At 31.9% G+C, this 15,043-nt stretch overlaps 1 protein-coding gene across 1 annotated transcript in view; it reads right to left on the reverse strand.

Moving 5' to 3' along the window:
- Window positions 1–15,043, reverse strand: part of LOC148273795 (head-specific guanylate cyclase-like) — a 59,124-nt gene that overhangs the window by 23,139 nt on the left and 20,942 nt on the right. The gene's annotated exons all lie outside the window — the stretch shown is intronic.

Here is a 15,043-nt window from a genome sequence, read left to right on the forward strand (position 1 = left end):
TAATTTCAAGAAACGTTATCTGCCAGTCAATAACTGATACTTGGTCGGTAAATCCATTAATTGTAGATATTCAGAGTAAAATTAAGCATTTAAAAATCAGAGGGATGATTATTCAAATATGTTGCATGAGAGGACATGCTGGTATCGTAAGAAATGAGAAAACAGATGAACAAGAGCCACAACTTGTAGAAAAACGGCGATTTCCTTCTCAGAATTTCCCCTTGGCTTTGCCAAGCGCTGTTTAAACAAAATACGCAGCAGCGTTGGGAGAATCATTACCGCGCTTCTTCTACGGGTAAAATCACTAAAATGTTTTTTCCAACGCTAGCTGATGCAGCAAACTTCCGTCATCATCACCAAAGTACTTTCAAAACGACCCAAATCTTTACCGGACTGAAGCAGAATGCAAGGAAGATAGATATTTTTAACCAATATTTACATTGTCGTTAAAAGTAATTATCACGTGCCATTGTTCTTAGACTTTGCAACAATGATGATTGGACTCATTAGGGTAGTAAACCAAAATCATTGATTAAACATCCCATTTCAAAGATAAACAATAACGAATTCTTCCGAGTACCATAGCCTTGTATATGACACAAGGCTACTAATACAGGGGTCTAAACATATATTTAAAAATCTGTCAGTCAAAGAGTGATTTTATTATTTCAGTTATGTTCAACTAAAAGGTTTTTTTTTTTTGTGGTGTTGTCAAGCTAAATAGAGTGCTGGCCCCGTTTTTTCATGCTATTGGTTAGGGCAGTGGTCGGCAAACCGCGGCTGGCAACCCGCACGTGGCTCTTTAGCCACTCGAGTAAGGCTCACACAGTCTTTTTTCTTTTCGCGTATATTGTCAACGGTCCTATTAAAAAACTTTTAGGATTATTGTCACTGAAAGGTCAAACACGTGGCGAAGATATTGCAGATTTTGTCATCAAATACAAAGAGAAACATTATCATTAATTCAAATAAAATCGTTTCAATTTAACAGATGAACTAAAATTAAAACCGGAGTGAGAAAAGGTTTTGTATCTATTTTGAAGGCAGAAATTTATCACGAGATAATTGTTTACCATTGCATCATTCTTAAAAAAGCGTTCGGTGCCTAGACATTTCAAGAAACAAATGGAATGATTTGCAATTGGTTATCAAGATTGTCAACATAATGAAGAACTATAGCCCTACGGGAAAATGAATACAAAAATGTTTTCTTGCCCGCGGTAAAAAATATAGCATTTAATTGTACGGCAAAGTTTCTTAAAAATGTATAAAAAATTATGAAAAATAATTGAATGAAAACGCACTACTTTGATTGACGTCACTAGTTCATATGAACCAACCAATGATGTGAGAGATGTGAAAAATATCCGGTTGCCTGGTCGTAAACGAACCAATGGGAAGAACTAACAGAGAACAACCTCTGACATCACACGAAGTTATTTCAGAAATACAAAACTTCAAAAAATCATAGCGCTGATAATACGATATGTAAAAAAATTGTTTAGTTTAATAGTCTTTTGACAAATAAAAAAAACAGAACCAACCCGACACTGAACTTCCTCACTGTACAATAGCCTCTTCACCATAACCAATTTTTTATTTTTTTTCTTAACATGGAGAGTAAATATGCAAATCTTCTTCTATTTTCTTATTTATTTTAATGCACAAAATACACAATTTTATCATAGACACAATTATATGTTTTTATGTCCCGACTTGTTAGAAAATTCCGTATTGAGTCGGAACTCTTTGATACATAAATCAAAAATATTTATTAACATATTAAAACAATAAACAAAATAATCAAAACAATACACATAATAATTAAAATTATATTCAAAATAATAATAGAAAAATAAAAATACTAAAAATTATAGATAATAAAAATTTATGCATGTCGAAAAATGGAATGCAGAAAAGTTATGTAATAATAAGTACGATAACCAATATAAACATATTAAAACAAATACAAAATAATCAAAGCAACATACAAAATAATAATAGAATAATATAAATACTAAAAATTATAATAGAAAAAATATAGATAATAAAAATGTACACATGTCGAAAAATTGAAATCTTTTGCTATATAATAAGGTTTGTTGGCTTTCAAGAGAAAATGTTTCAAAACGAAAATAAATTTGGCTCTCAAAAGAGTTCTTAATTATTGTTGTACTGCTGATCTTTGGCTCTTCTGACTAATGAGTTTGCCGACCACTGAGTTAGGGGAAGTCGGATGAATGAATAATTATTGAAGAAAGATGAGAATTGTGGCTCTTGCTGTTCCTGTTCGAACTTTCGTAATTTAACTGTTGCAAGAAACTTCTTTTTGAATTTGAACAAATTAAATATGTTATTTAGTAATCGCGTAAACAAAATATTTAATTTATTTTTAAACCACTTACTAAAGGGAACTTTTTTTTAATATCGGCATCGTGGTGAAGTGGTCAGCGAATTTGCCTACCATGCAAGAGGTCTCGGGTTCGATTCCTGACATGGATGACATGATATATTGATTTAAAAAGGTGTTTTTGGGCACCTGAAACGTAAGACAGATCATTTTGCTTTTATGGAACAAAAATGTTCAAAACACGCTGCGATTTACCGATGAGGTGCTCTATGCACCCTGTGATGCGGAAAGGGAATGATGACGATGAATTTTTTTAATGACCCGATTTTGAAAGAAAGGCGTTTTAGAATGACTACACCGAATAATTTCCTGACTTTTATCAAATTATGGCCATTTTTGCTTTTTTGGTAACAGAACATGAAATTTACTTGTTACAAGCACTAAAATATCACAATCTCTGGTTTTATTTATTCATATTTTTTTGCCATTATAAACTATGATAAATAATAAAATAATATGATCTCACCGGGTTACCCGTGCCGAGGACACTTAACAATATACTTTTAAAAAAATATTTTTACATTTGAGGATAAACAAAGAAGACTTAATTAACAAAATGTTAAGACATTTTTTTAACACTACGTATTTATGTTTATGATTGATTAATGTAAATCTTTATTATTTATATAACAAAACGCACAATGAAAGAACAAAAGCTATATATTTATGGAGCAGTTGATTCAATAGTGGTTTGGGCGAATGAGACAATCCATTTTATTTATACAGTTAATTTACATACTGAGTAATTCGCGTACATTAAAATACTCATGTCTTTCCGATTCTTCCAACAATTGATATTGTGAATGAAACAATCTGTTTTTAAGGTATAGGAGAGGTCTATACCTGACATGGTTTATATTAAACATTTATTTACAGGGGTGTTTTCACTCCGGAACATTTCAAAGCCTGGACTGGTACCTGAAGCCTAATCATCTAACCTTAATGTAACAAAAATGATCAAGATACGCTGTAATTAGTGTACCAATACAGTGTCCTATGAACCATTAGGTGCGGAAAGGGAATGTTGATGATAATAAGAGTCTGTTGAATTGTTTCACTTACTAAAACATGGTTTAAAATACATATTTTTTAATTATGGTTTTTTTATCTGTATGATAAATTACAATAAACTAACACCAGAAATGTTCACTTAAAACTTGAATGTTAAGAATATCGAGATACTTCAAACAATTTAGGAATTTTATTTTTCTAAAAATAAATAACACGGTAATTCATATAAAAATCAAACACCATTTTCTTAATAGCATTTTCATAAATTCAAAAATATTATTTTTAACTATATTAAAAGAGAAAACAGCAAAACTAACAGGAAAAATAAGAATGTTATCTTTCCTTTTATGCCGTTACCCTCTTTTATTGAATTGAAGGCCATCAAATCAAAAAATAATTGTGGAACTTTTTCGCAAAAAGGGAAAAATAAAAGTTTGAAGCTCAAATTCGCAGTTACCAGTAAGGCACGGAATAAAACTGAATGCCAAGCTTTAAAAACGCCAATAAACTGATTCTTAATTGGGAGTCAGTTTACCCTTTTCCACCGAGTGCACATCTACTATCATCATCATCATTCCCTTTCCCCACCTAATGGTGCATAGGTCACTGCATCGGTACACCAATTGCAGCATATCTTAATAATTTTTGTTACATTAAAGTAAATGTGATGGCGAAGGTGGAGGTGTATTAAATACACTTTCACATTTGCCATCAATTTTAAGTATTTGAATGTTGGTGTACTGAGTGTCCTGACGAAGAGATGGGCACGTCTCGAAACCGGTAGATTAAAAAAATTTATAAGTGGTTATATACTAATATTTTCTAACATTAGTTCAGAAAATTATTATTTGAATAAAATACGTATACTCCAGACTAACATATATATTCATATACATACACATACATGTGCACACACATAAACATACATACATACATACATACAAATACATACATACAAATATATAAACATGCATATATCCACATACACATACATACATATACCCTTACATATACCATCATACATACACACATGTATATTATATATTTCATCCTTCTTGTCTTTAGATAGTGTTATTGTTTTTTTCATTCTAAACATAATTAGCCATTTGGTAACTTATTTTTTGCACAAAAGTTCTATCAGGTTGGGTGAATAAAATACCTCCAACCTTGCTATAAATTCTAAAAGCCACAATGCTAAAAGGTCTCTGTCCAAAAAAAGTTTTCGTCTGCGTTAGTGTATTTCTGTGACGTCATTGAAATTGAATCGTGTTGCAGATTGAAATATTACATCAAGCTGGTATCGCTAGTATTTATATTTCAAATTTACCCGAGCGCCATTTTTTTATTTTTCTTAAAAAAGGCGAGAAGAGGTTGAATTAGTCAAAAGTTCACACAACAAAGTTCCTAAGAGTGTCGTAATGAGAAACGAATAAAGTCTCTCTTGTATTATTATTTGTCGCAGCCTCTCAAACTTTGTCGATCTAAATTGTTCTTTGAACATTTCGAGAAACAGTTGTACGGCGCTCAAAGTTTCGAGTGTAAATTGTCGGGATGTGCCTTCGCTAGCGCTTCGTACGATTTTGATCATCGTCGAGCGAGTTACGACTATTTATGTCTTTTGTTTTTGTGAACACAACAGTGTCGATTTGTGTTTTGCTACGATGCGACAAAATTGGTTCCAATAGATCGAGGTTATCTATTGACAGTTTTCCAAGTTTGGTTCTACTTGATATATTTTTAAAAGAATTCATTGAACATTTACAAACAAATACACCATCTCGCCGTTTCACTGTAAGGCCAGGCAGAGATAATGGAACGTCATTTTACTATAGCGTTGATAATTAACTTATGAACAGTTTATTACACATTTTTTAAGACATAAAACCAGGACCAAAAATATTGTGTTGGAACGAATAATTAGTTCACACAAAGATACAAGTATATCACTACACATATTACAATGGGTAAAAAATGTCATAATAATTGTAAAAAATAAATAAATGGCACATTAATATGGTAAACAGCAAACTCAAACATTTGGTTTTTATATTTTATTTTATATTAAGTATATAAAAAATGAGAAAAAAAAAATAGTCATGTATTCGGAAAATCATCAAGCAGTTTATCACTCAAATCTCCCCCGCTAGTGAAAATGTAGTCCTTAACTTCTCCATTAAAAATAGTTTTTTTCCTTAAGCAAAAGTCTTTCGGGTTATGGGTAGAAAATAATGCAGATCTCGTTTCCTCTCCATTGATACATTTTTTTGTGCCCGCGCCAATTATCCCGGCTTTTGACAAGTCCATCATTAAATGAACGTAGTTATACAGGAAGCAGCCAGCCATAGAAAAGTAAAGAGTGAATTATAAAATCTACACAATAGTTTGAATATTTTTGAGTTTAAAAAACGATAAACAATGAATACATAAGTTTTTTTGTATATTACAAACAAGAATCTTATTGTGTATTTTACCAGTTTAAAAGATTTTTAAAGTACCATAAGATTTTTCTAGTTTTATGGGTGTTTTCTGCAAATTGAAAAATGCCGATTTTGTGATCGACATCTTTTTCCGGAGGTGATTAATACAGTTTTTTTTATATGGAAGCGGTCTGGCTGTTTTTAGCAGAACATAGAATCGACTTTACTGCACCCACCCGATATCTCATTTTTCCGAAATTGTGGACTGGCTGCTTTCTGCATAACTACGTTCAAATGTTTTTGAATTTGATCAAGCCATTTATTTTTCGGTCTCCCTCGATTTCTGCATCCATTCAACATTCGCATATTTTTTTATACCATTCTCTCGCTGTCCATTCACTCTTGATGTCCAAACCAACGCAGAACTCCTTTCATGGTTTTGTCGATAATGATTATTTTATAGGCCTTACGAGTATTTACATACCTAAGAGATCGCATTTTGACAGCATTCAGCCTATTTTGATCCTTTTTCCCCCAATTCTGTACATCGCTCCTGTTCACTCTGATCCATGCAATTGCAACCTCTTTTTTTTTATATAAATAAATATTTGCGTTCTTATGATTAACCCAAATATTTAATTTTGAGGGCCATTTTTAACGAGTTGTAAATAACTCACAATTAGAAAATGGGAACCAAGTTGGGGTAAAGTAGAATTCAAACCACGGACTTTTGGTCCGTAAGTCCGAGACACTAGCCACAGAACCACAACCCGATTCAATATCTTTCTTAGTCTTTTCAATATCTTTCTCAGTCATTCCATCCCTATTTAACATACTTACATGATAATAATGCAAATATGAAACATCTCTCAAATGCATGTGAGAAACATATTATTAGCATCCTATTGAGTAAAAAAATGTCTAAAACTCGTGTTACGTTGTTCAGAAAACGGTATTTAACCAAAGAATATTGTGATGTGTATACACAAATTGATCTGTGGTCAAATTCAGAAAAGTTAGAACGCGTCTTATTTTACAACAAATATTTATACAAAGATGCGCGCGCATCCCCCGCCTGTGATACTGTTACTTGTCAATTTCAACTGTCAACGCGTATTTGTTGTTGCTTGAGTTACTTTATTTACTCTACGTCTTATTTGTTCACTGCTCCAGATGCAGCTTGCCCACCAAATACCGCAACTGTAGACATATGTAAGCCTTCTTGCGATGCTCATATACTGGAAAAAACTGCTACTTGCGAGAGAAAAGTTGCCTGGAGAAACTCTCTGTAATTTGGTAGCCTTAGTATCTTTGTAAAGATAAAACGTTATCCTAGAGTAAGTGATATTAAATATGGACTTTCTTGGATTCAAAAAAGTTAGTTAGCAAAGTTTTCACTGACTCCAATGGAAAAGTAACAAAACTTTTTAAATGCCTTGTATTTTTAAACTTTTAGATCTTAACAAGTTCTAACATACGCCTTTGTTTTTTCTAAACCACCAGGGGTGATATTCTAAAAGCTCTCGCGGCTGTAGAAAAAGATTTTATCTCACGTATTTGTTGTAAATACGCGAGGTAAAAGTGTTATCTATGGGCGCGAGGTTGGTTTAGAATAGCACTACTGGGGTGGTATTATCAATCTTCTCTACCTCCCTAGAGAGAAATTAATCTGGAGATTTTATTTTTTGCATGCGTTTACACTTTGCTTCATATGTGGCGACACTGATGATTAAACGTTAAATAAATATGAACACGTCAAATCTTACATGATGATTTTCATTTAGAACATTATTGCGACCTAAAGCATTGCCCAAAACAATTATTTTTGTTGAATTGACCAAACCGTATTATTATTTTTTTTGTTTTTTTAACTGTTTTATACATTTTTTGACGTTTAATTATCAGCATGGCCATTATATGAAATAAAGTGTTTTTGCATTAAAAAAACAAAAAATATAAATTTAATCACCCTCCAGAGGGTAGAAAAGATTCTGAATACTTACTCATAACTTCACTAGTTCAACGGTACCGGAAACTTTAACAGATTCACGTGTTAAACCGAAAGTAAAGTTGAAAAATCTGGATTCGAATGTTCTTGGCTCGAACGCCGCTTTACCACAACTTTTGTCCCATTTTTCTAGTACGATTATTTACGACTTAAATGAATCCAACATTTGAAAATAGTTTTTTAAATGTGGTTACGCCATATTTACTTAATATTTTTAGAGCATGTTTACTAGTTTGAGACGATCAAATTTATTTGCTACCTACTAGGCCCTGGTTTAGATGTTGCAATGCCTACTGTGGGTACCAATATTGTCTTTGCCCTACAATAACAACTGAACTGATCGTTCGTGCATGTGCCTTTTGATATTTTTACCGCGATGGCGAACACGTTATTTTTGCGATCAATAACACATTAAATCCACTGTGTCGTGTTATCGTATATCACGTCAAATGCCCACCTTCCTGACCACAGGATTTGATCTGATCCTGACTATCGCGTGAAAAGTCATAAACAATCTGGTGTTAGAACTCCAGTACAAGGTAGGTAATTGCATTCAAGCATTCATTGCATTAGGGTTCAGTTTCAAAGTAAATAAAAAAACGCATTCCGCGAACCAGGCCATTTCGAACGTTCATCTGCCAACAAACAAGTGCGTCGATCATAATGTATTTGTAGTATAATAAGCATTTTATTTTTTTATTTAAAATGCTATCTTTAAATAGCGTTATGCTTTGTTGTCATAAAAAAAGTTTGCGAATAGTTACATTTCAGTAAAATTTTAAGAGTAACAATAATTTTTCGTTCCATTTATTGCTACTTAAGTACCTAGAATTATAAAGCTATTCAAGTATCTTCAATCTATTCAACCTTCACATTAATTTTAAAATGCCCTAAAAAGACCTAACAACAATCGGAAATTTTGTTTTTGTGTTTAAACATAACAAAAACAATTATAGGTAAACTCAAATTATTGATTAATTTTAATATTAAAATGATAATACCTATATTATAAAAACAATTAAACGCTTTGTACTAACAGCCGATCTGCCTAACAAAATGGATGTTTTGCCCTTGAAAATAGACGCGCTGTATCTGAATTATGCTATTTACATAAATTATTAAATAATAAAGTACTCTTTTAACCTACTCTCCAAAATTAATCTTAATGTCCCCTTTTGCGTGACAACAAATAAGTATTTATTCCATCTGCCAGTCTGTAGCACAAACTTTGCACAATACTCTTTCCTCTTTCGTTCTTGCTTAAACTATGATGTTTTTTTTTTCATCTCTTCATATATTACTTCTGGCTGCGATACAATCCCACTTACTTTTTAATGATGCACACACCTGAACACTTACTCCCACTCTAATACACATTTACACTTATTTTATGCAAATACACATCCTTTTGTTGTAACACAATTTAATAATATGTATGATTTTTATTTAGAAACTTCGCTGGTCTGTCTTTAAACAAATTTATTGTATCATTGTTGACTTTTTGTTTCTTTAAAATAAATTGGTAACTAATAAATAAATAATATGGAGCTCTACAAAATAAACACCAAGTCAATAAATTTATTAAATTACCTATGACGTTGTGTGGAAACATACTAGTCGACACAATTTTTAACTCTTACGATTAATTAGACTTATTTTGAAAAAAAACTTAAACAGAAAAAATATTCGTTTCCGCATTATTTTGTGCTCGAAAAATTCAATTTTTTACTGTAAAGCAAGAATATCATTTTACAGTGAAAATATTTTTTACAGTCCAAAAATACTAATTGAAGTGGAAAATTTATCCACGCGATTAACTTAATTAATACTACAAAACGTCAATGTTAAAGTTAAATTCGAATATTTTCAGTCTGAATTTTCCTTTTGTATTTAAATTAGTGCTTTTTCTTTTAATTAAAATCGCTTATCGATTGTTTTTTTAAATATCAATACCTGCAAATTGTTGCCAAAAGACATAGCTTTTTGAAAATTTGTTCTCGATAGACAGACGTCTCAAATAAGATGGATAAGTTATTGAAGAACTTAATGTCTAGGCAACAGGGGCGAACCGCGTATAGAAGCAATTATGCGCAGCTTACCATTATATTTGACTAACAATAATAATGTTTTATTTTAACTTTATTTACAGAAAAACAAATAAATATTAAACATTTATTTTAAATAATTTCCAAGGTTTGTATTTTTATCCTAAGATAAATATAAATTTTAATAAAGCGCGCCCAGCGCCTGCGGTGAGCTAAGAAACTGGCCGATTATTCCAGCTTATTTTTTCATACAAATAAGTATACTTTATTTTGAATGTATTTACCCCAGTGCGGGTTTTTTCTCCTATATTAAACTTTCATATTACACAAATTATTTGAAGATTCTTGATTTGGAAAGCAGTATTTAAATTTATTTCAACACAGAAGGAAAACATTTTTGAGAAGGTAATACGGAAGCCTAGGCATTTACAGGGCTTATGACCTGTCATTGGCTGATTTAAGAGGCCATTTTACACACCGTGTAACATTCACCATTTTGTCCATGTTTAAACATCCATATTTCCTCATTTGCAAGCATTTGGACCTACTCAAACATTGTTGGAAAGTAGTATTTCAAACATTGTTTTTTAAGGACTATTTTTCTTTGAGATGGTGCTTTTGACAAAAGACCATAATTACTTTCATGCGTCGTATTGCAGGATACATAGCGCTCCACGCGGCCATTTTTAGCACTATTAATTACTAGGACAATGCGGCCAGTTGACATTTCAATTAAATATTTTAAATCGAATGAATTCATAGTGCTATTTTTTTATTTATTTTGTAATGAATTATATATGAAAGTAATGGATAATATATATATATATATATATATTTATATGTAATACCACAAAGTAACATCGTTTGAGTTGATTTTATGGATGGTTGTTGTATCTCACAGAACCACCGAAAAATATCAATTTATAGTATATATTACTTACATGATATTATGTACATAGGAATGTGGGTACCGGTTTCGAGGCCACTTACATAAGAGTCCTATTTATTTATTTTATTTTAAAATACTTTTACATTGAGTGTATTCTTTTTTATACAGAATAATGTTCCTTTATTGGGGTGTCCCGTGCCGAGGAAAACATTTCACAAAATGTGAAACATGCTTAAGATTAGCTATTTAACAAAGTAAACATTAAAATAATAATTAAAAAAACGTATCTAGTCAGATAAACCTAATTATTTTAAATATAATAAAATATAAAAAACTAACGTAATGATAAAAAACATAACCGCATGCCCAAACTCAAAAAAGCATGGCGCCGCGGTCAGAAAATTTGTAGTATACAATTAAAATATTTTTTGGTTAGTGTATAATTTCTCATAAGTGAGAAAAAAGGTAATAAAAACACTTTAATTTTATTTTTGAAATTGAATTAATGTAATTTATAATACTCTCTTTATTATTGTATTAAGGTCATAAAAATTCACATTTCGCAAAAATTGTGTTGTCTGTATTTTCTTAACGCGAGTACTTAAAGAAAATTTATTTCCCTAATCTGGCTGTAACCTCTGGGAAGATTTATCATTTTAATGTATATGAAAGACAACGAACATTCCAAAATGTGGCTGTGTTCTCGTAAAAGTCGGGGATAAAGAAATATTTTTCGTAGAGGCACACGTTTTTATATTTCTTGATTTGCATACCATACGGACAGTAATCTTTAATGTATTTAAAAAGTTAACGTTTCACGATAACGTTTCTTGATACGAGCTTTACATTATTATGTATGTGAACCTGTATATTCAGTCTGTAGTTATGTTAATTTTAACCGTCCAAAAAGATCATTTTAGTGTCCAAGCTGGAGCTGTTAACTAGAGGTCCTGGAAATATTTTTCACAATTTTTTTAGTGCGTTAATTAGGAAATAACTCATATTTAATTATATGTACGTAAATTATAATTTAAAAAACTTTTATTGTTGATGAAGGTCAGCGTTAAATAAAGTACCGACGTTACTACGACTTGTGTAAATTTATTGTGACGGGTACCCTTAAATTAATTCTCGCTTTCCGAGTATAATACTTTGAAGAAACGGGCTACTGCGTGGAGAGTGTGCGCATATAAATAAACGGAAATTTCTTCAATTTCTGAAATCACGTTGGCAGCACTATTCTTGACAATATGTCAAAGTTTGACAGCGATCAGATTTTCTGTAGTCTGCGTCTGTTTGAGTGAATTGAACAATTTCTGTGTGGCGATGTACACACTGAATAAAAAAATGAAACAAAGAACGTGCCTCAAAATTTGTGTTGCCTATGAAATTTCGTCTGCCAAATCATTGAAAATGTTAAATAAAGGCTTTGCAGAATCGCGTGTGTTGAAAACACGGGCATACAAATAGAATAAGAGGTTCAAAGACGTTCGTGAATGCTTAGATAATGATAACATACTGGACGTCCAACAACGTCAATTACCGAAAAAAACATCGAATCGGTAAAGCACACCGTGTTTAAATATCAATGAGTATTAATCCGAGAGCTTGTTACGTTATTTAACTTCTCATATGAATTGGCAAATCATATTTCGATCGATGTTTTGGCCATGAAACGCGTCGCCGCCCACTTCGTCCCAAAAACACTAAATTCAATGAGGAATTCCACCGTTTTTTAATTATTATTTTTCCTATTAGCGTACTATTTAACAAAGCAAAATTTTTTTTTTTTTCTGCGTTATTTACAAAGATATGATTTTTTAAAGTTACCTTTATCAAATACCGCGCCAAATGACTGTAATCAGTGTGTCACTTTTCAGTAGTGACGTCATGAAACGGTTGGCGTTCTTACTTTTACTGACCGCGTAAGTTGTATTTCTCCGGCCAATAACAAAACTGACAAGAATCTATAGAATATTGCTTTGATTACTTCATTTAGTTGATCGTTATTTGCTCATTTCTATATTATGGTTGCTTTTACAAACGTTTCAATTTAGAAAAACATAGAAAGTTGACATAATCTCTGGTTGAAATGTCAACAAACCGAAATGTTTTCTACGGTCGAAACTTTCCTTACAAGGTGCGGGGGCTTTAAAGCGGAATCCAGAAATACAACACGTAGATATAAGGAGTGACGTCATTATTTACGATTTTAAAATGAATACTATTTTTAACATTTTTTATTTATTTTTGCGTGCGTTTTTGAGATATTTCATCCTACTCCAAAATGTTCAAATATTCACGTGTACACGAAAACATTTTTAAACTTTAATTCCGGGTTGGGTTGGCATTCCTTATTCAACAAATGAATGGACAATTAATGGATTTTTCACCACAATAATACGCCATCTCATACAGAGTTGATTGTTTCGGAGTTTTTGTCCAAAAAATCGACATTTGCCATCAGCCAAGCACCGTTTTTCCAGACCATGCCCCTTCTTTTTTTTTTTTTTTCCTAAGACTAAAATGGCTATTTAAAAGAACGCGCTTTGAGATGATTGATGCCATAAAAGAAAATTCGCTGCGAGGACTAATGGTCATACCTTTGCAGTCCTACAAAAAGTGCATGAACAATTGGATTAAGCGTTTGCATCAATGCATCGTTGCACATAGCGAGTATTTTGAAGAGGATAAATAGAAATTTATTTAAAATAAAAATTTTGCGTTTTTTTTCCTAACTCCTATTTATTTTTAATCAGAAATATGTTCTTTCATTTAATTTTTTTAAATATGTATTAATTATATTTCATACAATATATTTATTATAGTTTTCTTATAAGAAATATTCGTAAAAGTTTGGTATTTTTTATTCTAACGCTGTACCTTTCCGAAAAAGAAAAGCTCTTGTTTGTGGAGAAGGACATACACTTAGTTCATTGTAAGTACTAGGATAACAGTTATTTTGTACTATAAAAACATTGAACATTGATATTTTTCGTAAGTCCGTGTAAATTACCACTTTTTTTTTGCAAGGTATTGTCTCAATCAAATTTATGGCTAAATCTTTTCCTCCAAGTCAAAGTTCTTATAGACTTTTAGGTAGACGATGAGTGCTCTCACATAATTCTCCCACCCCTATTTGCAAGTTAACAATCCGTATCTTACCTTTGTGAAAAAAAATATATAAAAAAAGGCAGTTTATAAAAGTAAATAGTACACGTTTTGGTAATTTTTAAGTTTGGCTCTCATATTTGATATTATTTACAGTGCTAGGATCTTAGAGTATATGTTAAGGCTAGGATAGATAAAAACAGTTAAAACGTTCTCAAAAAGTTCAAAACTTTATCAATCTTTTTTTGCTTTGTCAGTGCTCTTCTCCTATTGGCCTGTGATTTTTTTTAAAATTTCTATTAGCGGGCAGTGAGGTCATTTAAATATCCTGACTGTCTGATTGATGGGTCAAAGTGTCGTCATTCAGATTTCGTGCTAGCAAGTTGCGGATTTGCAAGAGTGAAGGCGCACATACCTTTACTGCATACAAAATTGTCTCCTGTTAATACTAATACAGAATTTTACGAATATCAAAATGTCCTCCAAAAAAGATGATGAGAAAATTTCTGGGAGCTGACATCAACTCCTCTCCACAGTCCCCATTTTCGGCTAACTTAGATGTTAGCAATGCAATAACAGCTTTACAAACATAAGTTAGACGGATAGCCGACAGCTATGATGAGCTGAAGTTGGGTTATTTCATGGAGGGTGACAGGTGGATAAAGCTTATCAAAAAATTAGAGTCAACTGAAACCACTATGTGTAAACTTACTATGAAAAATCAGGAATTGGAGGCTTTTCTGGAATGGAACCAAGAGAAGCGTTAGAGAAAAGTAAAACTTTATAACATTGAAGTAAAGCTTCACATTCACATCAAATTTTTTATAACCTGCAACGCGTTACTTGCATCTAAAAACTTAAATCAGATTCATTCCCAATATGTAGTGCCTTGTGAGAGCTTAAGTATAATCTTCACTGTGATTCAGCTTACTTTTAGTAGATCAAAACAAAGCTTTGCAAAACCTTGTGAAATTGTTTCATCACATAGTGCTTAAAAAGTACTTTAAGCCAGAACATTAAACTCTGCTTCCTGGTTCACAGCCTAAGTCTTATTCTAAACTCCCAGCCTAGCTTATTCAACAGCTGCCCCCTTGTCCATGCACCCAAATCAACGTTGTGCGGTTACGCTTATTTATTTGACCAAAATGCGAT

This window comes from Micrasema longulum, unplaced genomic scaffold (genome assembly GCF_059751315.1).
Source record: "Micrasema longulum isolate JH-2025_06_02 unplaced genomic scaffold, ASM5975131v1 h1tg001833l, whole genome shotgun sequence".
NCBI classification, from domain to species: domain Eukaryota; kingdom Metazoa; phylum Arthropoda; class Insecta; order Trichoptera; family Brachycentridae; genus Micrasema; species Micrasema longulum.